This window comes from Herpailurus yagouaroundi, unplaced genomic scaffold, assembly GCF_014898765.1.
Source record: "Herpailurus yagouaroundi ecotype Mexico unplaced genomic scaffold, PumYag 166, whole genome shotgun sequence".
Lineage (NCBI taxonomy): Eukaryota > Metazoa > Chordata > Mammalia > Carnivora > Felidae > Herpailurus > Herpailurus yagouaroundi.
In genome coordinates this window covers 9808430-9835265 of record NW_024412407.1, presented here as the reverse complement: position 1 = coordinate 9835265, position 26836 = coordinate 9808430, and the positions used below count along the sequence as shown (strand labels likewise).

The 26836-nt window shown below is 37.0% G+C and overlaps 1 protein-coding gene across 5 annotated transcripts in view; it reads right to left on the bottom strand.

The window, feature by feature from the left end:
* NELL2 (neural EGFL like 2) overlaps positions 1-26836 on the bottom strand; it is a 397486-nt gene that overhangs the window by 68614 nt on the left and 302036 nt on the right. The gene's annotated exons all lie outside the window — the stretch shown is intronic.

Sequence of the window (26836 nt, the reverse complement as noted above, 5' to 3'; positions counted from 1 at the left end):
ACTGAGCCACACAGGTGTCCCTAAAATATAATTTCTTATCCAGACATATTCATACACTAATACAGGAAGCAAAAATTAGAAGGCCTGGAACTTCTGGAAATTTCTTGAAATTGGCTTTAAATTCCAAAAATCACTACAAGGAAGTCTCAGGAAGTTTTACTGTTTGTGAGCTACATATTTCATCCCATCTTATATAACACATGCCCTATTTCTGTGCCCTTAGAAGTAAAAAGAGCTGGAGTATAAATTTTAAATCACTGCAATGTTTTTTTTTTAAGTCAGTATAAAAACAAATATGATTGCAAAAACCAGTCAATATAGTAAAATGTGTACAAGTGAACCTCATTTTGAGGCAAATTCATTTCAAGATTTAAATATTTGGACGGGAAAATTTATATTTTAATTTCCAAAAGATTTAGTCAATTATATATATGAGTCCATTTCTGTTTTAGGTGATTGCCAGATGCATATAATTCCAGGTCTCTCAGTGAATAAATGAAACTTTCTATGAGCTCTAGACTAAAGCCTGTACTTAAAGCCTCAGTTTTTACTTACCAACGTACCACTAATGGACAACTACTCTTGTATATGTAGGTTTTAATTATGAGAAAAGTAGTTATAACTCTTCATCTTACAGAAATTTAATTTAAAAGTAAAAAGGCAATTCTGCTTTACAGTCTACCTTGCCCACTTGATAAATTAAAGGCAGAATAAACTGATGAAAGGTTATAACTCAAGTCCTCAGAAGTTACATGTTCATTGAAGATCATATTGTAAAACACTCTTGTAAGTATCTGGAACAGCTTGTTCCTTAAACCACTGACAACGCACAGATTGAAGGAGATATTCCAGTGGAAACAGTCTTAGCTATAAAGTAACTTTTAGTAGTTAAAAAGTTATGTATACCATCATCAATTGTCTTATTTTAACTAACTGCCTTCTTATAGATTGGTTGAAAGAATAAAATATACATTTTTGAGAAAAATTCAGAGTTCCTTTTAAAGTGAAAATTACATTCCTAAATATCTTGTAGCTGTTTCCCCCACCCCCTGGGAGACTATAATAAGGTAATAAAAGTTAATTGAAAAATATGATGAAAATATGATTTAACTTGAACATAGAGATCTTAGAAATATATTGGAAGTTCTGAATTTGGACAAAAGAAGATGCAAGATCAAATTAAGGCCTAAACACGTCAATATTGAAAAGAAAAATATATCCAAATATGACTGGAATTTTAAAAAATACAATTCACCAATAAATTTTAAGCTCGTGCTAAATAAGCACAATGCTACAGCAGCTATTTTTGGGAAAGTGTGTGGAAGAAGAATTACAAAACAACTGTATGCTTCCATGTTTTTGAAAACTTTCAAGTCTAATTTCCCTCTAGTTTAGGTATCAAAGAAGTTAAAGATAAGGCCATTGTTGATAAGGGATGGGTGAGGGTTGTGAAAGGGTAGTTTGATAGAACTGTTAGCAGCTGGATGAGCAGAACTGAGCATGAAAGTAGTCATTCTGGAGAGTAGGAAAAGAATAGTCTAAGGAATGGTAGTTCTGCATTCCCTCTTGATATCATATGTTCATGAATGTAAACAGTGACCAGTATGGAACTTGAGAAGCTTAACAGAAGACCATGGGGGAAGGGAAGGGTAAAAAATAGTTTCAAACAGAGAGGGAGGCAAACCCATAAAAGACTCTTAAATACAGAGAACAAACTGAGGGCTGATGGTGGTGGGGAGAAGGGAAAATGGATGGGCAGTGAGGAAGGCACTTGGTGGGATGAGCACTGGGTATGGTATGTAAGCAATGAATCATGGGCATCTACCCCCGAAACCAAGAGCACACTGTATACACTGTATATTAGCTAACTCGACAGTAAATCATATAAAAAAATTAAAAAAAAAAGAGTGACCAGTCAGTCCACCTGTGTGTTCTTCTCCAGCCATAGTGAGCACAGAAGTAGAGCAGGGGAAGCGAAGGGCTATATATGACAAAAGTTGGGGTTCTGCTGGGGAATGCAACATAGGAAAAAAGATTAGGAGAGTTAATGATATTCATAAAGGAGTATTTAGATTGGTGAACCATGGAATCAAATGCATGGATTAATCCAAGGATTAATGTTCTCAATAAAGTCAAATGATTAATGGAGTAAAGATACTAGAGCAGATGAGATGAAAGGATAGGAAGTGTCAGCCTAAGAGTAAGATGCTTGGCAGTGAGGTTTTGGCGGTGATGTGGTTATGGTTGAGGACAAGATCAAGTGATGATCATGGGAGTGAGTAGCTGAGGGAATGAGAAGATCAAAGAACCAGAAAGTCGGGGTACTGGTTGGGTCATCGACAGGCATACTGAAAGAGGCAAGAAGGGCATGGGAGAAGAATGTAGTCAGTCAGATGTGGAAGTCTTCAATGAATGAAAGAAAGTGTGACAAGGAAGGCTGGGAGGTTGCATGGTCTGACAACAAAATTCAAAGTTTAAACCTTATTTCTTAAAAAAAAAAAAAAACAGACTTCTCTAACCACTAATGCTCACATTCTGCCACATGAGTCTATTTTATTTTCCTTATAGTAGTTCATTCTACATATTGTTTATTTATATGTATGTTTGTTTAAATCCCCACTGAAATATAAACCTCATGAGAGCAGGGACCTTGTCATCTGGGTCACTGCTATCTCCTGGGGGCTTGGAATAGTAATGGGCACATTTTAGATATTGCTGAATAAATAGATGAATGAAAATATTTATTAGGCTTCTGCCATATGTCATGAACTATGCTAATTATCAATGAGAAGACAAAGATTCACAATATTACCTTTCTTTATGAAGCTTTCACTGTTTAGTGGAGTTTAATTATTAAAAAGGACAATAACACTTGGAAATATGTGAAAGGCACCCTAAGTGTGATGCAAAATGTTAAAAGGACTCAAAAGTACAAGAGAAGGTAGTTCCTCTATCTGGGCTCAAATGTCACTTCTGCAAAGATGCCTTTCCCACTCACCCTCTGAACTAGTCCAGGTACTGTGTTATAGCTTTCATGTCACAAAGATAGTTAAATAATTATATATTTGACTTTCATTTTTTTTTATTTAAAAAAAATCTGGGGGGGGTGGCCTGGGTGGCTCAGTTGGTTAAGCGTTCTGACTCTCGGTTTCAGCTCAGGTCACGGTTTTGTGAGTTTGAGCCCTGTGTTGGGCTCTGCACTAACAGTGTGGAGCTACTTGGGATTCCCTCTCTCCCCCTCTCTCTCTCTCTGCCCTTCCCCTGCTCACGCTGTCTCTCTCAAAATAAATAAATAAACTTAAAAAAATTAAAAAATAAAAATAATTTTTTAATGTTTATTTATATTTGAGAGACAGAGACAATGTGAACAGGGGAGGGGCAGAGAGAGGGGGAGACAGAATCTGAAGTAGGCTCCAGGCTCTGAGCTGTCAGCACAGAGCCTAACGTGGGGCTCGAACCCACGAACCACGAGATCATGACCTGAGAGGAAGTTGGACACTTAACTGACTGGGCCAGCCCAGCTCCCCTATATATTTGACTTTTAAATGCATGTTTTCCCTCCTACAGCTACGTGAGGACAGAAAGGCCTCTCCCTTTTTCTAAATGTAACTCCAGCGCTGACTCACAGATAACTACTCAGTGACCCTTCTATAGGACAAATAGCTTAATGACAGAGCAACGTGTGAGAAATGTCATCCAAATGGTAGAGATTTCCTTTAGACGTGTTGACGCAACCAGCATGAAATTTGGGATCTCATGTTAAATGACACTTTATCAGCCCACAAATCATGGCTTTAAACCAACTTCTTCAGTGTCATATGAAAAGTCATGGGTTAAGCAGCATTCCTGTTTTATACCCCTGGGCCTTATTTATATAGTTGTTTTGTTTGTTCGCAAAAGGTTAGAGGAAGAAATTATTCAATTCATGTTTTGCTGATTTCATTTCTGGCCCCAAATATCTCATTCTTAGAATTCCTTTTTTTGTGATCCCTTTTCTAATGATCTCAGTGTGCAACTTGTTTTCTGGTTTATTTTTCCTTTGCCTTCCTGAAAAGCCAAGTAGCTATAAATCCTGTAAACAATGGCTGTTACCTCAGCTATGAGGCAGCGAGTGAAGGCAGATGACATAGTGGATCGTATTAACAAGGCGGCCAGAATCCATGAACTCCGCGGTAAATTTTCCAGCACAATGAGACAGTGGATACATCTGCTATGGAGGTTAGTCCTCTCTATGTTATTGCTTGTGTAACAGAATGATTCTTGTGATCATCGCATTCTACTTTCTAATGACCATTATTATGCTCTTTGACACAGCTTGATGGGCTTTTGTGGCTGTGTCTGTCCAAATACTCTAGAAATCAAACACAACTTTGTTTACTTATGTTATGCTACGTTTAGTAAAACATCCTTGCAACATTGAATATATTCCCTTCATTCTCAGAGATGGTTGGGTCCATCCTTTGTGGAGAACTTGGCAGTACATTCCAAATTTTAAAATGGTCATACAATTTGAGGTGCCTGGGGGGCTCAGTCGGTTAAACATCCGACTTTGGCTCAGGTCATGATGTCACAGTTTGTGAGTTTGAGCCCCACATTGGGCTCTGTGCAGTCAGCATGGAACCTTCTTCAGATCCTCTGTCCCCTTCTCTCTCTGCATCTCCCCAGCTTGCACTCTGTCTCCCTCTCTCTCTCAAAAATAAACATTAAAAAAAACGGTCACACAATTTGACTTTGTGATTTCACTTCTAAAAAATAGTCCTACACAAATGCTTTCACATTTGAACAAAAATGTATATATGAGGATGTTCACTGGAGCCATTCAAAGTAGCAAAAGATTAAAAATAATCTAGATTGCCATTAATACGAGAATAAATAAATTATGACATAGGTGCACATGTATAGAAAATACCGTGCAGTTCTCCAATATGAGATAGAACTCAGTGTACTGGCTGGAAGACCTCCAACTTTTAGTAAGGAGAAATAGCAAAGTCACAGGATAATGTGCACAAGATTATCCCATTTGCACAGCAGGTGAGTGTGTATGTTCCTGGGTGTATTTATACATTGAAAAAGACCTATAGCTTACGTACTAAAAAGCTAACAGTTGTTACCTCTAATGCAGGGTTTTTAAACCTTGAGTCCAGTAATTCTTTGCTATTGGGCTTTTCCTATGCCTCGTAGCATGATGGGCAGTATCCCAGGCCTTTAGCCACTAGGTAACAGCAGCACTCTCACTTTCCCAGTTAAAACTACCAAAAATGTTGCCTGACACTGCCATATGTTCCATGGGGGGAAATTACCTCTGGTTGAAAACCACTGCTCTAGTGAGTGAGGCAGAAGCAATGGTTTTGGAAGAGAGACTAGATAGAGGTATATAATTTCTTAAAAAGAGTGTTTCTTCTACTGCTGTTCATTTTGTAGAACGAATTCTCATTCTCCTGGGCTCTGCACAGGGTAGTATTATCTATGTACCCATCTAACAAATTTATCCCACATTTTGCTAAGATACTTAAAATAATTATATAGAATTTACCAAACAACTACTACAACCAACTCTACACTTTAACTTGTCCTGCATGTGTCCTAAGGCAACTTCCTTTCTTATGATATAGGGATAGTAAAAATTATTTTAAAGACTTTCTATGTCAAGTACCATAACTGACGTATTTCCATAGCTGATTTTTTTCCCATTTTGTGCTACATGTTAGCATCTAAATTACTAGGATATAAGGACTATTTTTTTAGGGGAGTTGGAATAGCAACCCCTTGGAGAGTAAGGATGTTGCCCAATTTCTTCCCCACTGTATTCCCAGCACAGTGCCTTGCACAAAGTACCTAGAACAGCGCCCTATAGAAAGTAGGAGCTCAGCGCACATGTGTGAAATGACTAAAAGCATTAACCACCTCACATGCAATAAAAATTAACAACTATCCCTAATCTAAAACACAAGTTGTAGAATGATATGCTGCCTTAAACATTTCATATTTATATATATTTAAACATTTTAAATATAAAGTTACTTATATGGTTACCCCTGGTTACTTACTAGGTTACCCCTAGTTAGAATGAAATGAGATTATGCATGATTATTACTGATAAACAATAGCAGCTTAAAAATAAAAAGTTTCACAATCATTTAAATCCATTAAATTCAGATTACATTATAAAATTATCACATATTTTATATATGTTTTCATAGTTTAGTAAGGGGAGTGATTTAAGATGATACCTCTTTTCATGACTGGTGATATGGGTGGGTATGATTCATGGAATCAGAGTCAAAAGAACTTTAACGGTCATATCATCTAACCCTGTGATTCCAGTAAGGACCAGATTTTATTCTTAAATAATTCTGAGGTAGCAAAAGAGCGGTATTTATTTAATAGCTCTAGATTTTCAAAAATCCATCAAGTAGTTGCAAGGAATCTCAGGGTCTTGCCTAGGTCTAGTTTTACTTGGCTTTTAGGTACCATATAATGAGCCCCCTTGATGGTCACCACTCTACTGCTAAATTAGTAGAACACTCTGGATCTAAAATGGTAAACCATTTTTATGATTGTCATATCATAACAACCATAAATTTCATGATTGTTATGTTTATGATTGCTGTAAGAGTTAGTTTAAAATTTGAATCCATGTGCTTGATTGCTTGACCTAGATGAAGTGGAAACTAAAATATCTGGGCACGTCTGGTGGTGCCTGATAAGCTCCGTGGCTGAGTTAGTCTCATAAAGCCTTGTCCTTTCTCTCTCGAGTGTACTGAGGCATCAGGAAAACACTGCCAAACCAACTCCACTGCTGAGGCTGTAGGGATCCGTAGATGCAAGCATCTCGCTGCTGGCCCTGTACTCTAGGGGCCCCAAAGACTTCCCAGATAAGTTCTTAGCCTCATTAAGAGACATCTTGCAGGGTACCCTACTTCAGGGATCTTCCCTTTTGGACAATAGGACACCAGATTATGTATATGTGTTTCCTGGCATTAGGAATAACAAAACAACAACAACAACAACAACAACAACAACAACAACAACAACAAAAAGGATTTTAGCCTAAGTGACAGGCATCATTTATAAGCTTGATTTCTTTTGTTTTATTGTGGCGCTATATATATGTTATCAAGTTTTTCCTTTTAACCATTTTTTAACGTTTACTTATTTTTGAGAGAGAGACCGAATGTAAACGGGGAAGGGGCAGAGAGAAATGGAGACACAGAATCTGAATCAGACTCTGGGTTCTGAGCTGTCAGCCATCACAGAGCTGTCACAGGGCTCAAACGCACAAGCTGTGAGATGATGACCTGAGCCAAAGTCAGACGCTCAACCAACTGAGCCACCCAGGCGGCCCTCCATTTTAACCATTTTTAAATACGCAATTCAGTGGCATTGTGTCCACAATGTGTGTAACTAGCACCACTATCTATTTCCAGAATGTTTCATCACTCCGAACAGAGATTCTGTATCCATTATGCACTAACTTCACATTCCCTCTCCTCTTACTCTCTGGTAGCATCTAAACAACTTTCTGTCTCTATGCTTTCATTCAGTATTTTAATAGTACAATTTAACATGTATTTAGCACTTAGTATATACCACCCATTGTGCTAGCTGCTTTACATGAGTCAGCTCATTTAACACTCATACTCCTGTATGGGGTACCCTTATTAACTCTTTTTCATGGAGAAGGAAACAGAGATTGAGAAAGATAGAATCGTAATGGATGAATAGATGAAAATGATGTGACACACCCACACACTCCCCACAGGAATATTATTTAGCCATGAAAATGGGGAAATCCTACCACTTGCAACAATCCTTGAAGGCATTATGCTAAGTAAAATAAGTCAGACATAGAAAGACAAACACTGTAGATATGATCTCACTTGTATGTTCAGTTGAAACAAAAACAAGCTCATGGAAAAAGGGATCAGACTTATGGTTGCCAGAGGTAGTGTGAGCGAGGAGGGGAAATTGAGGCAGGTGGTCAAAAAGGTACAAACTTCTAGTTATAAGATTAATAAGTGCCAGGGATGCACTGTACCACATGATGACTATAGCTAACTCCTCTGTATGATACATAGGAAAGTGGTTAAGAGAGTAAATCCTGAGAGATCTCATCCCAAGGCAAAAATCTTTGCCTTCCCCCCCTTATTCCTTTCTTCTTTCTTTTTTTCTTGTATCTATGTGAGATGAATGTTAGCTGAACATACTATGGTAATCATTTCACAATATATGTAAATCAAGCCATCATGTTGTACACCTTAAACTCACACAACGATATAAGCCAATTATTTCTCAATAAAACTGGGAGAAGTAAAGAAACTGGAGTCCCTCACTCAAGTTCCACAGATCCCATAAGCACTAAAACTGGGAAAGTGAACTCCAGCATCCTGATTCCAAAGCTTACACTTTTGACCACGTTGGTCTGCCTACATTTTAAAAACTCTTTCTGAGGTCTAACCTTCTATACAGGGTATGCCCATTCCTCACAGTTCAGTGGGAAAAGAACTGTTGGACTCCATGATACACCTGTTATGGCATTTAAATTAAATGGCAAGGATAAAAAGCTTGCTCCAGGCAATCTTTCCAAGCTCAAAGAAGCACTGCTTTTAAGCAATGCATACTAAAAGTACATCCTTTAAGGTTACTCTTAAGTACTCTTGCTGATCTTGTGATAACAAAAGCAAACCACAATCTCTTAATCAGAATATCTGTTTAGGTTCTCCTCACAGAAAGTTTGCACAGACCCATTCTTATGCTGGAAATTGCTAAATCGCCCCCATCCACTACATACCATACTTGTTCCTACTGAATATTTACCTCAGTCACTCAGATGATCGGTGCCCAGTTTCATTCTCACTTTGTTCCTATTCCCATTCTATCTGAGAAAATTTCCCTGCCTCCTGTCCTTCACACTCCCCAATCGGAGTCATGTAAAAGCCCACACAACTCATAACTAATAATTTTAAATATACTCACCCTAGTCCAGTCTATAAGTCAGTACTGATTTATTCCTTTTTGTATGTGTCAGTAGGCAAATTTCCCAGAATCAGGTGAGAACTATCATTACTAAGTCATTCATTAGGCTTATGGTTACTTCTCCTAACAACTAAGAACACCTGCTTTCTTCCAGCAGCTGCCTCCTTCTTATCACCAATATCACCCATCAGGAAAGAGGACACAGTGCATTTTTGAGTCTCTGTGAGTGACAGAACACAAGTATACATTTCCATAATGCAGCCCAGGTTCATCAATTAAGAGATAAAGGCCATATAGGTAATATCCCCTGTTCAAGATATCAAATGGTTTCCCTTTCAGCAGAATTTTTTAAGTAGCCCACTTACGAATTTCATGATAGTTATTCCCTTTACCTAGATATAACCCAAATTATTTTTTAGCCATTCCATAAATTACTGGATTGATTTCCATGAAGCATTGAACTAAACTCCAAAAGAGTTTAAGATTATGTGTTTTTTGTGTTTTAAGAGTAATAACAATATAAGATAATTTGAGAGAAGTAGAGTAAAGCTGGCACAAACATGGTCGCTGAGAGGAAAGCAAGAATATCTCTAGTTGGACAAAACGAGAAGAGTTTCACAGAAGAGTGATATCTGGGTGGTAAAAGGGAGAAGGGGTTACAACTGCACATCTGGGCTCAGATATCACTGTCTAAATTGAGAGCCTACCATATGCCTACCATGTGAACTTGGACACATTATTTAACCTCATTAAGCATTGGTTTTTGATTGGAAATAATTATAACCACCTCAGAGTGTCATTTTTATGATTAAAATGAGTTAATAAATGTAAAGCAATTAGCACCATGTTTAGCATATGGTAAGTTTTCAATAATGACCAGCTGATGTGTCAGGAAATTTTAAAAGGCAATTCAAAATAATAATTGAACTCATTTTTACACAACAGGAGAGTAGCATGTGTTATAATAGAGGAACAGGTCTTGGTTTTGGAAAACAGGGGTATGAGAACTGATGTTCCTTCTCCCTCCTTCCAGAGCATGAGGGGGTGGGGAAGTAAGGGGAGGAGATGAGTGGGAGGAGAGAGAGAGAAATTTAAAGGTCTCAAATTGAGAGCTACAAAGAGAGAAGAGTCGTCTTAGGAAAAAGAAGAGTCTAGAGAGAATGGAAGGATACCAGGGCTTTCAGGTGGGAGATATCTTGCTTGGTAAGAATTAACTCTGTGCAGGGGTGGATCTGTGGGACTAGAAGCCAATATAATTTTGAGGACCCCTTCAGGCAAAAGACATTACCAAAATATATAACTACTGTAAATTTTACAAAAAATATGACCAAGTGAGCACATTGCTACACCTCCTCCCAATGTTTTTGAGGGAAAAAGCAGGGTCAGATGAATATAGCAGAAGCTTATCTTCATTAGCTTAATGGAATATCTGCCTCTGACTCTGTGTCAAGAAATAGCCAAAGCAGTTTTTGAAAAACGGGAACTCTATATCATTTTAATTTTTTGCCTCCGCTTTGTTCTTCTTTAGGCCCCTCCCCTCCATTATCCTCAAAACTTTGGTCAAAATTCAACTACACGCTATTTGTATTGGTGTTGCTTTGAGGGAAACGAAGGAAACGACAGGAGATGGTGGTCTGTCATGCCTAGGTGTGTCATGCCTAGGTGAGACCAACCTAGGTGGTCTGTCATGCCTAGGTGAAAGGAAAGCATCCAGGATGCAGGTAATACAAGCAGGCTATAGTGTAAAATGTCCAAATGGAAGTATATAGCAGATCCTTCGGATGTGGGAGTTAAGCTGTGCAGGTGTCTGGACAGGATGACTCCTTTTGAAGACTTGGGGGTGGCTGAGCTCCACTTAAGAGATAGTATTAAGAAAGAAAAGAGATAATCAAGTGGGAAATTTAATCTTCACATTCAGGAGCTAAGAAGGAGGAGAAGGAGTGGGGGGAAAGAAGGAGAAGGAGAGAAAGAAGAAATACAAACAAAGGCCCTCAGGCAGAAAAGTAAAAGCAGTAGAAGCTCAACTATATAGGGGCTGACATGCTGGGGATATAGAGCAGTGTTTTGCACATGGACTTTGGATTTACAGAGCCCTGGGCTTAACTCTAACCTCTTCATTTGATAGCTATGCCACATGGACAATTCACTTGCTTCTCTATCTTTTCCTCCCCAAATGTGAGTCAAAACACCTACTACATGAGGTTGATACTACACTCTGGAAGACAATGTCATGTCAAAGAAATCAAAGGAAAAGAGTGTTGCTGAAAAGAATTTGGTTAATAGTATCAAATGCTGCACAAAGTTCAAGAAATCTGAATACTTTGTGATTAAGAAGTTACATGTGATTTGGAAGAAAGCCATTCCAGTGGAGGGTAAGGTCTAAAGTGAATGAGTACACCCCAGTCCCAGGGAAGGTAGGGCCCTGCCCCTGGGATGCTGAAGCAGAGGGAAAGGGTGGGGGGGCCTGTACTGACCATCAAGGATGTAGGGGCCACATTTTCCCCCTGTTCTACCAGGTAGGAGGTAGCCATTATTTGTCTCAGCCTCGCCCCCACCCCCAACCCCCACGATTGGGTTTCCTATTTGTGGTTAATTGGATTAAAAAAAGAAAAAAATATATATATATATATCCTTTTCTGGAAAAAATATTACAGCGAATGAGTACAAGTGTAGTACAAAAATGTACAACATATGTTACATAGGCATACCTTGGACATACTGCAGACTTCGTTCCAGACTATTACAGTAAAGTGGATACCATAATAGAGTAAGTCAAGTGAACTTTTTGGTTTCCAGTGGATATAAAAGTTTGTTTATACTGTAGTCTTAAGTGTGCAACAGCATGATGTCTTAAAAAACAATGTACATAAACTATTTTATTGCTAAAAAATGCTAACCATCTGAGCTTTCAGCAAGTCTCAATCTTTTTGCTGGAGAAGGGTCTTGCCTTGATGCTGATGGCTGCTGACTGATCAGTGTGTGGTGGCCAAAGGTTGGGGTGACTGTGGCAATTTCTTAAAATAAGACAACAATCAAGTTTGCCATACCGATTGACTCTTTCATGAACGATTTCTCTATAGCATGTGATGTGGTTTGATGGCATTTTATCCACAGTAGAAACTCTTTCAAAATTGGGAGTCGATCCTCTCAAACTCTGCTGCTACTTTGTCAACTAAGTTTAAGTAATACTCTAAATCCTTTGTTATCACTTCAACAATCTTCACAGCATCCTCACTAGGAGTAGACTCCATCTCAAGAAACCACTTTCTTTGCTCATGCATAAGAACCAACCCCTCCTCCATTCAGGTTTTATCATGAGATAGCAGCAATTCAGTCACATCTTTAGGCTTCACTTGTAATTCTAGTTCTCTTGTTATTTCCACCACATCTGCAGTGACTTTCTCCACTGAAGTCTTGAACCCCTCAAAGTCATCCTTGAGCACTGAAATCAACTTCTTCCAAAATCTTATTCATGTTGAAATTCTGACCTCTTTCCATGAATTACAAATGCTCTTAATGGCACCTAGAATTATGAATCGTTTCCATAAGGTTTTTGATGTACTTGGCGCAAATCCATCAGAAGAATCACTATCTATGGCAGCTATAGCCTTGCAAAATGTATTTCTTAAACAAGAAGACTTGAAAGTCAGAATCACTCCTTGATCCATGGGTTGCAGAATGGGTTCTGTGTTAGCAGGGGTGAAAACCACATTAATCTCATTGTACACCTTTACTAGAGCTCTTGCATGACTAGGTGAATTGTCAATGAGAAGCAACATTTTGAGAGGATTTTTATCCTTATTTATATGTCTTAACAGTGGACTTAAAATATTTCATAAAGAAAACAAACAAAAATTCTATAAACTATATTGTAAACAGATGTGCTATCATCCAGGCTTTGTTTCATTTACAGAGTACAGGAAGAGTAGATTTAACATAATTCTTAAGGGCCCTGGGATTTTTGGAACGGTAAATGAGCACTGGCTTCAACTAAAAGTGACCAGCTACATTAGCTGCTAGTAAGTCAGTCTGACCTTTGAAGCCAGGCATTGACTTCTCCTCGCTAGCTATGAAAGTCTCAGATGGCATCTTCTTCCAATAAAAGGCTATTTCCTCAATGTTACAAATCTGTACAGTGTGGCCGTCTTCATTAATTATCTTAACCGGATCTTCTGGATAACTTGTTGCAGTTTATACATCAGCACGTGCTGCTTTATTTTGTACTTTTACATTTATGTTATGATCTATCCAGACCACTAAAACTTTCTCCATATCAGCAGAAAGGCTGTTCTGCTTTTTTATCAATCATGTGTTCACTAGAGTAGTACTTCTACTTTCCTTCAAGAACTTTTCCTTTGTTTTCACAACTTGACTATTTGGCACAAGGGGCTTAACTTTCAATCTATCTTGGTTTTTGATATGCCTTCCTCACTTCTATAATCATTTCTAGCATTTGATTTAAAGTGAGAGAGATGTGACTCTTTCAGTTGAACACCTAAGACACCATTGTAGGATTATTGATTAGCCTAGCTGCAATATGGTCGTGTCTCAGGGAATGGGGAGGCCAAAGGAGAGGGAGAGAGATTGGGGAATAGTAGGTCAGTGAAGCATTCAGAACACACACATTTATCAGCTAATTTCACTGTTTTGTATGGGGGAGGTTCATGGTGGCCCAAAACAATTAAAATAGTAGCATCAAACATCATTAATCACAGATCACCCTAACAAACATAATAATTGTGATAAAGCTTGGAATAGCCTGAGAATTACCAAAATATGATACAATTTACCACAAAGTGATGAAATGCTGTTGGAACAATGGTGCCGATACACTTGCTTGACACAGGGTAGCTGCAAACCTTCAATTTGTAAAAACAAAAACAAAAACAAAAACAAAAACAAAAAAACAAAAAAACCCTATCTGTGAAGTGCAATAAGGCAGAGCACATTAAAATGGGGTATGCCAGTATTTACCTTTCAAGAATGTAAACTTGAAGATCCATATCTCAAATAATATATTACAAATTTACTAATAATTCTAACAAAATCTTATAACCCCCCCATTTTGCTCCTACTAAAATTAGCTGATTGATTTCTAATCTAATTGATTTTAGACACTTACTAAATCTTGCCTCTCATGCCATGTAGGGTACAAAATTATCTGTGTAACTGATTCAGTGCTCTTTGGTTTTTAATTAAGTTTTATGATTTATGGAAAGCATCCCCTTCCCATCGTTCTTTGAATAAAAGCTTTGCCTCCTGCACTATGAAATTTACTCTTGATTCTTGCTTCTTCAGTACTGTTTATATTTTAATTAATTTCTTTTGGCTATAAATGGTCAAAACTAAGAAGATCATAACGAATAATAAGTTGTCATGTTTACAGAGTCCATTGTACTGATTGATTTTCAAGTAAAAAAAAATTGCAGTCAGCTGTGTTTATTTTCCTTGAATGAAACATCGGTAAAAAGAATGGTAAGTAGTAAAAATATACTCAGCTCTATGTAAAAAGGACAAAGGTAAGGTTAATTTTAAGACTAGAGTTGGGCCTTCTAAAATCTGAAGGAAAAAAACATGCTGGAGTGAGTGATTTATATTTTAAAAGTCGCTCAAAGCAAATGAAAACACACCTCATCTAAGAAGGACGAGAAAGAGTTATACATCTTAAAAGACTAAGAATATCAGAGAATTCCTTTAACTTGTTTTGTTCCGGCTTTCTATTAAACTAGAGGTCCAAGTTCATTCTTACTCAGCCTTATAATCATCTTCAGACATGAATATTGAGAAAATCAGCAACGAAAAGCCTGTCTAACACTTGAGAGTATACTTTTCACACGTTTAATCAGCTGTTTGCTTGCCTCCCAGGTCCCACCAGTATGAGTTTATTGGGCAGCCTTTCCCCTGTAAATTACAGCTGCTGGTATTTACAGCTCCAGAATTCATTCTTCTGAAGAGCAATTTCATCTAGGGTTGCCATACCAGACAAGATTAGTAGTTAGCAATCACTTAAAAGGTATTACTATTATTTTTGAACCCACCTGTTCTTTCCTTGTTATTTAGATAAGATGCTCCCCTGTGCATTAGACAGAGATATAAACTCCCAAGAGAAAAGAACCTCATCTTACTTTCTGCATCTCCATACACATGTCACGTTGTGCTGTGCATGCACAGGAGCTTAATAAATGTTTAATTTGGATAATTTGGCACTTTTATTCCATAAAGTTTGCTGCCATTTCAGAGGCATTCAATCATCTGTATGGTGTGGTGAAGGCCAAATATCAGAACAGAAAGAGCACAGATTAATTCATCAGCCCTGGGCATGATTCCTTTTCTCCCACATCACTGGCTATGTGGCCCAGGGCCAATTATTTAATCTTTTTGAACCTCAGTTTCCTCATCAGGTAATAATGACTACTTTGGAGGGTTATTGTAGGGATTAGGAGGAAGGTCATAATGATAGCTATCATTTACTGAACCACTGCTGTAACTGTATATATTAACTCATGTAATCTCCTCAATAATGCAATAAAACAGGTATTATTATTGCATTTTAAAACAAAGAAACTGACACACATAAAAATTAAGTAACTTGCCCTAGTCCACACAGGTAGTCAGTGTCAGAGCCTGGAATTATTCACAGACAGTCATTTTCTAAGCTCATCTCAAACTCTTAACCATTAAGCTACACTGCCTCCTTATGATTACAAGAAGTGCCTTTAGACATGCAGTTAAAGTAGCTACTATTATGAAAAATTGAAATAGGAATCCTAGGTTACCCCCATAAACAAGGCCATCAAGATCCAGTGGGGAAGCCCTTTGGGACATACGTGCTTCTAACACTGGGTCCTCTAGACTCTATTTGAACATGCAGGCTGGTCCATCCCATTTTCACACAGTTCTTGTGATCAGCTTATTTCTTATTTGAAGCTCAAGCTCACCTACTGGCAAATTTACTAGGTTTGTACACTAGAGCTACGCATAATAATCTAATCCAAAATCCACATATTAGTTTATCCCTTCATGCTGCCTTTTAGTTTTCTTATTTATTTCATTTCTTTGTCAAACACCTCAGGTTTATTCAGCTATCCTCTTATATCCACTACAGCTTTCATCTCCCAGCTAATTTTTTCCTGATCATACTCCCATTTGCCAATAACCTCTAAAAATCTTCTGGCCAAAGTGAATACAACATTCCATTGTGGAATAAGTATACAGAATTCAGGGAGACTATTACTTATATTGTTTTGTACACTCTGTACTAACACAGGCTACATATGCATTTTCTTTTACAGCTAGCACCTTATACTTTGGGTTCATACTTGGAATCAGCAGTCAAAGAAATCATGAAACTATTAAAGTTCTCAATTGTGTGCAATTGTTTTTTTAACCCAAAGGCAAGAGTGTACTTACATTTTATTAATATTTATTGCCTGCCTACTCAATGAAAAACGTGATGCTAAGCCCTATGAAAAATGAGAAATCGTAGGTTTCACCTCTACTTTCAAGGAACACATCCTCCAGTGGAAGGGAATGGAGGAAAAAGGAAGTGGAGTGGGGGAAGCCAACTAAAGAAGAAAAACAAGGGAATGGCAGAGGACACAATGAACGTAGGCCCAAGATGTAAAAGATCAGAATTAAGAACCTCAAAATAAAACTGGTAGAAGCAGTGTGGCTTGATTTGAGCTGCAAGAGGGACAACTAAAAGAGATACTTTTACCTGTGTGTTACATGGCATAGGGTTCATTCATTCCCATTGTTCCTGAAATCTGAATAACTTCGAATCTTTGTTCTGTCTTTTGTCCTATTAACTACCTTTCCTAATTCATGTTATTTGCAAATTTGATTCATCTTCTTTGACTTGACTCTAAACCTATATTTGATTAACTCCATCCCTGTGCACCACATTTTCATTTAAACCAAAAAAAAATTACCTAGAATATATTTTATTCTCTCAAAAAACAGCGAGTTCTTAAGGAAGAGAGTCACCTATCAGTGGATAAAGCTGATTGCTATGGAAAAAAAAAAAGCTGATTGTTATGGGTTTATTGTACCTGTATCTCCATGGTTTCTTCCGGAAAGCTTATATGAAGAAAGAAATGGAAACTGACCATTGATAAGAACCCCTTAGAAAGAAGTACAGACTGTTCTCAGAAACATCAGCAATTTAGTGAAGAGAAAGAAGTAGCCATGGGGCACCTGGGTGGCTCAGTCGGTTAAGTGTCTGACTTCAGCTCAGGTCGTGATCTCCTGGTTCATGAGTTTGAGCCCCATGTCAGGCTCTGTGCTGACAGCTCAGAGCCTAGAGCCTGCTTCAAATTCTGTGTCTCCCTCTCTCTCTGTCCCTCCCCCACCTCTAAAAAATCTCTAAAAAATAAATAAAGACATTTAAAAAAAAAGTAGCCACATCCCCAGCTCCATTCCTAGTAAATTCCATAAAGTTGGTCCTCTTCCTATTGTTTCTTCCCATGTTCCACTCATTTTCACTGTGCCACCATGAATTTCCCCTCAATGTCTGCAGATTTATAAGTGACCAGAATTTTTTGCTCCAAAGAGCATCAACAAAATCATACTTATGTAACTTTCTTTCCAATTCCAGCAATACTGAGAACTGCATAACCTAAAAATCTTTCTATAAGCACATGGCTTAAAAATGTATCATATTAAATTCATAACTTAGCTCATTTAAAAAAATGGAAATTCCTATATAGCCCATGAGGAAGCTGAATACCAGATTTGGATTTTATGACTCACACAGTGACAGCAGAGAGGACTTGGTCCTATACAAGGTCCAAGACTTCAGCACAAAGCAGGATCCTTAAAGGGCTCCTCTTTAGTTTGAGTGTAGGATAGAAACACACACACAAATAAAACACCCTCTAGCACAAGAGAATATGGGGAGACACTCTATTTTTGCCTATACTTGGCTGGGGAGAAAAAAATGTTTTCTTACAGAGTTTTAAAATTCAAATTTACATCACTAGTGTGGTATACCACTTGGCAAAGAAATCAATACAAATATCAGTTGTAATATTCCTGCCATACCTGCAAAATTTCTCTGGAGAGAAAAGACCTCAGGTTTCACAGGTAAATCTTCAATGAAGATAAGGTCAGACATCAAAAGTATAAAACACACTAGGAAATACTACATCATGGGCAAGAGTCAGCAAGCATAAGAATAGGCAGATTTAGAGCCCCTTCAACTGCAGATGGATAAAGATTACAATGTAATGTAAGCATGTTTAAAATTATTAAAGACTTAAAAGAAGGAATCAAAATCACAAGAAAAGAATAAGAACAAAGGGGAGAAGTACTAAAAATCTGAAAAAGAGAACTCCTAGAAATGAAAAGGGCAGGTATTGAACTAAAAAAACTCAATGGATCAGCTAAACAAAGGATTAGACAAAGCTGAAGAGATAACTGATAGACTGGGGAATAGATATGAAGAAATTGCAAAGGGCACAGCACTGAGGGATAAAGAGATGGAAAATACCAAAGGAGGTAGAAGAAACTTAGAAAGAAAAGCGCCAACATCTATCCAATAGGAAAACCAGGAGGAAAGAATAAAAAGAATGAGAGAGAAACAATATTTGAGGAGATAAAGACTATATGTTTTCCAAAATGGATGAAAAAGATGACTCTTCCAATTCAATAATCTAAAGAATCCTTGAGCAAGATAAGTAAAAATAAATTCATCCCTAGGCTCAAAGCATTTAAACCACAAACCCCAAGGAAAGGGGGATCTTAAAAGCAAATAGAGCAAAAATTTTTTTCAAATGAATTACAGTCGAACTGACAGTAGACTTCTCAACAGAAACCTGAGGCTAGAAAAGCAATGGAATACTTCCTTCACAGTTCTTCTAGAGAGAACAATATAGAAATCAACACCTAACTAACCTAAGAGTAAAAATGGCATAAAGCGCATTTCAGACCAATACTGAGAGTTTGCCACTAACAGATCTACCACAAGAGAATACTAACATAGGTCCTTCAGGAAGGAAGAAACAACATCCAGAAGAAAGAAATAGAATGCAAGAAACAAAAATAATTTGAGTATCATTAAACGTTGCATCCTTGATATATTCTGAATGAAAGAAGACTAAGACCCAGATATCATGTCTTTATCACATTGTAATGTTTCTTCAGGATATCAAGTCTGTCCTCCCTATACCTGTAATCAATAAAAGTTCGTCAGCTTATCTAGGTAAAAAAATTAGAATTTTTAAATTTAGTTTACAGAACATTTCCAACATAGGGATGCCCAAAGGAAGAGAAAGATCTGGTCCTCAAGATATGCGTTCTTATTAGTAACCATAGAGTTACAAGTTAAAAGTCTGCTATTTGAATGACAGCAGGCTCCTATAAGATGTTTTCTTATTTGAATCATTCGGTCTAGGGAGGATGTAATGATAATATGAATCCCAAGATATATTGTTAAGGTGGGGGGAAGCAATGATTGGTAAAAGGGTACAAAGAAAATTTACTTTTCATTGTATGATCTTTGTCTTTTTAAATTGTATACCATATACATATGCTACTTGTTGAAAATATTAATGAAGTATGCAGTTATTTTTAGAATTATATCAAATAAAAATATAAAAATGACTGTCTCGAGAAAGAAAACATAAGGGGGGGAATGGCTTTTAGGAATTCAAGGACATAATATAATATAATAAATATATTCATAGGACACCATTGAAAAAATCATTAATATTTTTAAAGTGAAAGTGAAGATCTTTTCCAAATTCCGAAATAATTCCACTAGTCTTTTTTCTTGGAGACCTGCCCTCTAACAGCTTGAAAGCTATTTTTTCCCCTTACATAAACTCCATGATGTGTCCTCATTTCCAATGTTAATTAAGTAGGCCTTACAATAAAAGAGTCTGAACTATTTCCCCATCAGAATTGTTATCTATTATATATGACTGATACATGCAAAGAGTAAGATTTTTTCCAATTAACCTGAAGGACTTGGAAAAATGACTTTGAGATTTAACACTGAGAACTTTTAACTACTTTTTGAATATTACAAAGACTTAGATTTCCATAAAACATGAATTTTTAAGATTTGCATTAGAACTGAAAGCAATTTTAAGTAAAAGTAAAGAATGCAAATTGCTACATTAAAGATTTTACAGCATTAAAATGTAGTAAAACTACACTTAAAATTGGTTTATAAGTGAATCAGGAAAACTAGAATCATTTCTTTTTCTTAACCCTTACTTTATAATATCTCAGAGTATCTCCAGCTAACTCAAAGGAGTACAAAAGCTTCAAATATTTCTGTACATAAAATTTTACTCACAATGTACAATATAATCACATCAGGCATCATTCATTACTTACCACATTCCAGAATGATGCGGTATGCCTTACTTGCATTATTCAACTTAATTTCCAGAACAAACCCACAAGGCAGATATTATTATCATCCTTCATTTCATACATATGAAAATAAAGGCATAGAAAAATGAAGTAACATAGAAAAGGTCACACAGCTAGTCAACAGTAGAGCTAGGACTCACGCCGGTTATGTCTCTCTAACTTCAATTTTTATATTCTTGACCACTATGTTAAATGTTTCCAAGAAGACCAGGGCTTGGGATAATATTAATCAACTAAAGAGTTATTTTAAAAAAATTAAGGATCACCTACATAAAAAGAAGGTATACCTTAAGTACTCAAGTTAAGTCATAAGCAGTGCATGGTCAAAAAGCCTACAGTGAGAGTTCTTTGGTTTCTTCTTTTTCCTTTTTAAAATTTATGATATGAAAAAGTCACATTGAGACCTAAATCCCTAATTTATCCAAAGTCCATGAAAACACATTCATCCATCAAATGCAATACAATCACTTTATCATTAGATACCGAGTTTAAAGACCAGAAGCATCTTAGCAAGTATGACTGGAGATTCTATCTTAGGGAAATTAACAGATCCCTCCATGGGTATGGATCCCACATTACACAAGACACTAAATGATTGGTTCTGTGTCTTGTCTCTTCCCTTGAGCAATTCAAATCTGAAAAAGTGATTTTAACAGACACTGTGAAGGATCAGAAGGTGAACTTCCTTCATCCCAGGTTTTCTTTATTACAATAAAGTTTATTTAATGATTTATATATGTGAAATTTGTATTTAGTTAGAGCGAAATACATTCAAAAGAATACTAAAAAAGATCATCCTTACTAGTAAAGCAAAGGTAGCTAAAGTTTTTCTTTCCTTATTAACTGTATTATCTCCAAATTTTTACTAAAATTCGCTTCTCCCACAAAAAAAGATATATGTTTTGGTTCTAGAATTTCACTCTGAGTCATTTTGGGGAAAAAAAGGTATGCTGTAACACAAATGTTTTGAATTTTCCCTTGCTTCTGATTTTCTTGTCTTTGCACGTAAAATGATATAAAATAATGTAAGCTTCTGAAAAATATGCCTTTAAAAGAAAGCTACATGATCATGAAACTAAATCAATATGTTCTGTTAATGGTGAAAAATGTGCTAATTTAACCATATCAGGAAATATAACACAATTTGACATTAATAATAAATGCTAACTGTACCTACTACTAGCAAAATAACTTTGTTAGTATAAATGAATTAAAGGATTTTTACTACCTACACTATAACAGTAATAATGTAGACTTTTAAAAATCAATCAGCCTCAATCAATATATAGTCAGCTTTGAAGTAAAGCAACATTCATATAAGCCTCATGCTTAATTTTTATCATTTTGAAACTACAGATATTAAAAAGCTACACAAACAGGAATGCAACTTGAGTTTATATTCATTTAAATACTCACTAAAAATAATTAAAATCCCATCTCATGTTTTGATCTGTGTCTAAGAAACCCATTATTTTACACACCGAAAAAAAGAGCCATTTATCACCAAAACGTCTGATCTCCTTTTCTTTGATATCACAGCATATCTTTTTTTAGCGTTGCCATTTGATACCAACTTTTTCCCAGTTATAAACGTTTTAATTTGATTTAAGTTGGCAGTTACTTATAGGAGACTCTCACATCTTTTAGAGTTATGCTTTAAATCATGACTGAAAGATTTATTTTCAGTACACTAAGACAGCTTTGCATATTAATCAGATCATCAGACACATGTTTGCTGAGGTTTAGTGATTGTGCAATAAATACAATATGGCAATGAGAGAGTTGTTAAACCTCAGCACATAGGTTTCTAATACATTTTATTGAGTTATCCAAGAAATAATCACCCAGCTAAATCCAAGTTAAACACCGATGGAACATTAGGATGTTTAATTAAAAATGAAGTTATGCTGTACATGTGGGTGATTTTACACAGTGGCTAAAAAAGAAGGCCATGAAAAATTAATTTTACTCAGAAGATATACATAACAGCCTCTTTGTGAACTTGGTAAGTAGATTCAACGATTCCACTAAGATACACTGATGCAGAAATAGAATAAATAAATTAAGGGGAGGGGGTACAGGAGAGACCTCAATACAGTAACGAGGGTTGGTAAATGTCATGCATATTTAGACTGTCTTTCAAGAAACTAGTAAATCCTATTACTTCATGCTCAGCAATTCCATTGTGAGGGCTCAACAGAGGGCCACTGGGGCCAGGAAATCAGTCCCCTTTCTAAGCTATCAGGCAGTATCCAGCTCCAGCAGGCCAAAATTTAGGCCATTCCTACACTTACAAATCTTGACAGTCCTGATGCTTTCTCTACCTTGGGAGAGAAAAACTGCCACAGTCTTCACCAATAAAGACAACAGAAATATTTGGCAGTTGAAGGGGTGGGCATAACAAAAAGCCCAGACCTCGTGAGAGATGATAGTAGGATAAATTCCTGAACATAGAGCATGGCATAAGAAGGATGGAAAGAAGAAGGAAGGAAGGAAGGAAGGAAGGAAGGAAGGAAGGAAGGAAGGGAGGGGAGAGGGAGGGAAGGAAGGAAGGAGCAGAGAAACACTAGACTAGGAGTCAGAAGACCTGAGTTCTAAATTGCACATCAGTATCTATAATGAAACAACTTATATAAGTTCCTTCACCCTTCTGTGCCTTAGTGACCTCATCTGCCATCTCAGACTTTAGGACCAGATGACCCTGAAGACCTCTTTAAACCAATGTTCAATAAAGTCCAGCTAATATGGATGCAAGCACATCTTTTACCTCCTCATTTAATTGACCACTCATTTATGTCTTTATTTATTCACCAATATTCATGGAGCACCTTGAATAATAAGGTGCAGGCCTTATACTATGTTATGAAGATTCAAAAGTGAACAAGATACATGCTTTACGTCCATGAAAGTCAATGCCTGGGGCTGTAAATGAGGTGAGGAGACAGAGGGACAAGAGGGTGAAAGCTGGGTAGATAAGCAGGAGACAAATCTTGAAGGGCCATATAGGTCATGTTAAGAAATGTGAGGTCAACGGAGGATGCTAATGTGTTTTTTTTTTTTTTTTCACTATGGAGTGATACGATCAGATGTGTGCTCAGATATTCTGTGAAGAATGGACTGGAGAGAGATAAACCTCAGAGCCCTAAACTACTGTACTACCAGAGAGAATGGAAAAAAAAAAAAAAAAAAAGGATCCTAGTAAAGAGAATCAAAAGGACTTGATTAGATGTGAAGAACCAGGTTTCGGGAATAGAAGAAATAAGGCAAGAGTCATGAGATGATGGATTCAGTGTGGGGTCTCGAGATTAAAGGTCCCCAAAGAAACTCTGGAAGGTATTGGATATCTACATTTGCATCACCTTCTACAGAATCAAATAGCAGTTAGTTCTCTTTATGAATCATGGAAGATTCTCTCCCTAGTGGTTCATAACTATTTAGAAATTATAGAACCCATTTGCAATCTTTAAAAGCTCTGAATTCTTTCTGCAGAAAAATGTACACATGCACATATATTCAGGGAATTCATGGACCCCCAAAGTCCATCCATAGACTTGCAGGTGTCCGGGAATTCCAAGTTAAGGATCCCTACCAGAGGTGGAAAGAAGGCAGTGATTAAAGAAGGAAGTCACTCAGAGTTCTTCCAGCTGAGTAGATGAGACAATGTCGAAAATGGTTTGATTGTTTAGAGTAAATAGTATAGCAATGCCAGACAGCACCTAAGACAAAAGACTGGCCTAATGGTCACAGACCAGTTTCATCTTCCTGGACATTCAGCTGAACTACATTTTCTCAACTCCTCAAGTCCATGTGATGAGTTCTTACCAATGGTATGTGAGAGGAACAGACATGTATGTTACTTCTAGTCTGAGGTAACAGTGGGTGTGTATTCTCCATGCTTTCACATCTATGGTCCCTCTTCTCTTTGGTGTTAGAGGCAGTGTGTTGGGCATACTTCATCAAATGGCAACAACCAGGGCCCCTAGCTTAAGCAGGCTCAATCCAAATGCTCCTCAGCTCTCCCAACACCACATTTGACATATCAAACTGAGATGTGAGTGAGCACTTTTTGTATTAATCACTGAAATTTTGGGACGTGTACAGAAGCTGATGTTAGCAACCTTTAGTAATGAAGTAAATACCAATAATAACAATACTCATCGTACATAAAGTCTATAGGTAATAAAAATAATTTTACACTATCTGCTTTAGTTTTTTTTTTAATTTTTTTAATGTTTATTTATTTTTGAGACAGAGAGACAGAGCATGAACAGGGGAGGGGCAGAGAGAGAGGGAGACACAGAATCTGAAACGGGCTCCAGGCTCTGAGCTGTCAGCACAGACACCGACGCGGGGCTCGAACTCACGGACCGTGAGATCATGACCCGAGCCGAAGTCAGACACTTAACCGACTGAGCCACCCAGGTGCCCCTGCTTTAGTTTTCTTTATAGCAACTACTACCTGACAATATTTTACATATTTATTTATTTTCCTGTTTATAGTCCCTCTAACTCAACTAGATCATAATCTCCATGCAGATAGGACCTATGTTCACCGCTATATCCTGTTTCTAGATTCAGTGCTCAGCATATAAAAGATCCTAAATAAATGTTGAATAAATGGGTGAACAGATTATTTCATGTGGTTCTCCTCCAAAGTTATTTTTTAAATGACACAACTTCTATTTATAACTACATCAACAAAAATGGTGTAAGGTGTAAGGTGAGGGGTTAGGATATAACCTGGAGCAATAGCTGGGACAGATGCTTTGAAACAAGTGTTATCCTGACAATTTCTTAGATAGGAGGCAGGAATGTCTTGCTTCTCAAATAGTGAAATATGGTCTTGGGCCAAGAGGTGCTAGAAGGCAGAGATAAACCATGACCCACTGTCTTAGAGCACCAACTTAACTCAAGTGTAGTAGGTAAGTTAAATGTTTTCACGTGTTATGGAATAGAAATGAATGGATTTTTAGGAAAAAACCATAATTTTTGATGAAATTTTATTTACCCTTTTGGTGGGCCTTTTCAGGATGGCTCTGGATGAAGACATTCTCTCTCTTCTGTCATTAGAATTAATTAAGAAGAAATTTAAAAACCACATTGGTATAGATAAAAAGCCTGGGTTTGCCAGTTAGAAAGACCTTTGTATTTTGTATTCAGCTGTTAACTCTATGGCCTTAGGAAAAAAATTAATCACTCTGAACCCAATATCTTTTTTTAAATGGATATAATAGCTATCTTGTAAGAGACTTGTGAAGAGTAAGGTGATGTATAGATAGTATAAGACACTGAGAAGTAATGTAACTTGCCCAAGGTCACATAACAAGTAAATGGTAGGACTAGATTTTGAACCCATATCTGTTTGTCCTTCTCAAAGCCCTTGGCTGTTATAGACAGCTACTTAGAGTAAGTCTGGGATTGTCTTCTTATAGACTGAAAGTTCAAAGATAATTAGAGAAAGCTAAATATTCTGTTGGGTTATATTTAACTCCCTAGTTTTAAATTTTACATTGCTCAGATCAATCTTATACCATTCCAGATTTTCACAATCTCACATGTAACCATTTTTTTTTTCCTAGTGGAAGAATGATACGCAGAATTGGCATGGCCATTATTCATCTCAGATTTTCTGGCACAGCCTTTATTTCAAAATCATACACCATTTCAATGCCATGAAAAAGCCAGTATTTCTGATCACAACTGCACCAGAAGCAGTACCAAATACTGTATTCAGGAAATATGGTCACCGCAGGTGTTGATATACAGGACGACCACAGTACCTGATGTGCTTGGGTGTACTGGTGGAGACTATGGGATAGAAACATTGTAGAATGACTGCACTAGAAGTGCCTGATTTTGATCTAGTAAATCCTATGATAGTTAATTACCAGAAATCTGCATATTTAACAAGTTAATAAGACTTATGGGTAAGTCACATGCTCACTAAATTTGGGAACTTCTGATTTAGGAAATAATCCCCTTATGAAAGAGTCCTACATATCAAAGATGGACACTATCCATTTTCTATTAGAGACCTTTTTAACCAAATAGTCATTGAAGTTTGAAGAACATCACTGAGAGGTACTTATAGAAAGAAACAATCTAGTGACGCAAGCCCTTCTGTGGGCATCCTTCTGTGCACAGTGGTAGGACCTAGTCAGGAAACTTTTCACTTCCCAAATGGTCCAGAACATTTTCTGTCTCACATTCTTATCTGTCAGTGTCTTTATTAAAACAGACTCTGCAGGTTGAATGGAAGCAGGAATTGCACCATATCTATTGTAATGAGATTTATGGAAAGTAATGTAAGATGGTAACCACCAGTCACCGGAGGTAGCAGCTTTCTCTTAGGGAGAATAATGGGCATTCTGGGGTCATCTACTATTAGAACCCACTTACCCAAAGCAACAAAACTACTATTGATATGATTTTAGTTAAGAGCTAGTATTTTCACGGCATGTTTTAATATATATATTAA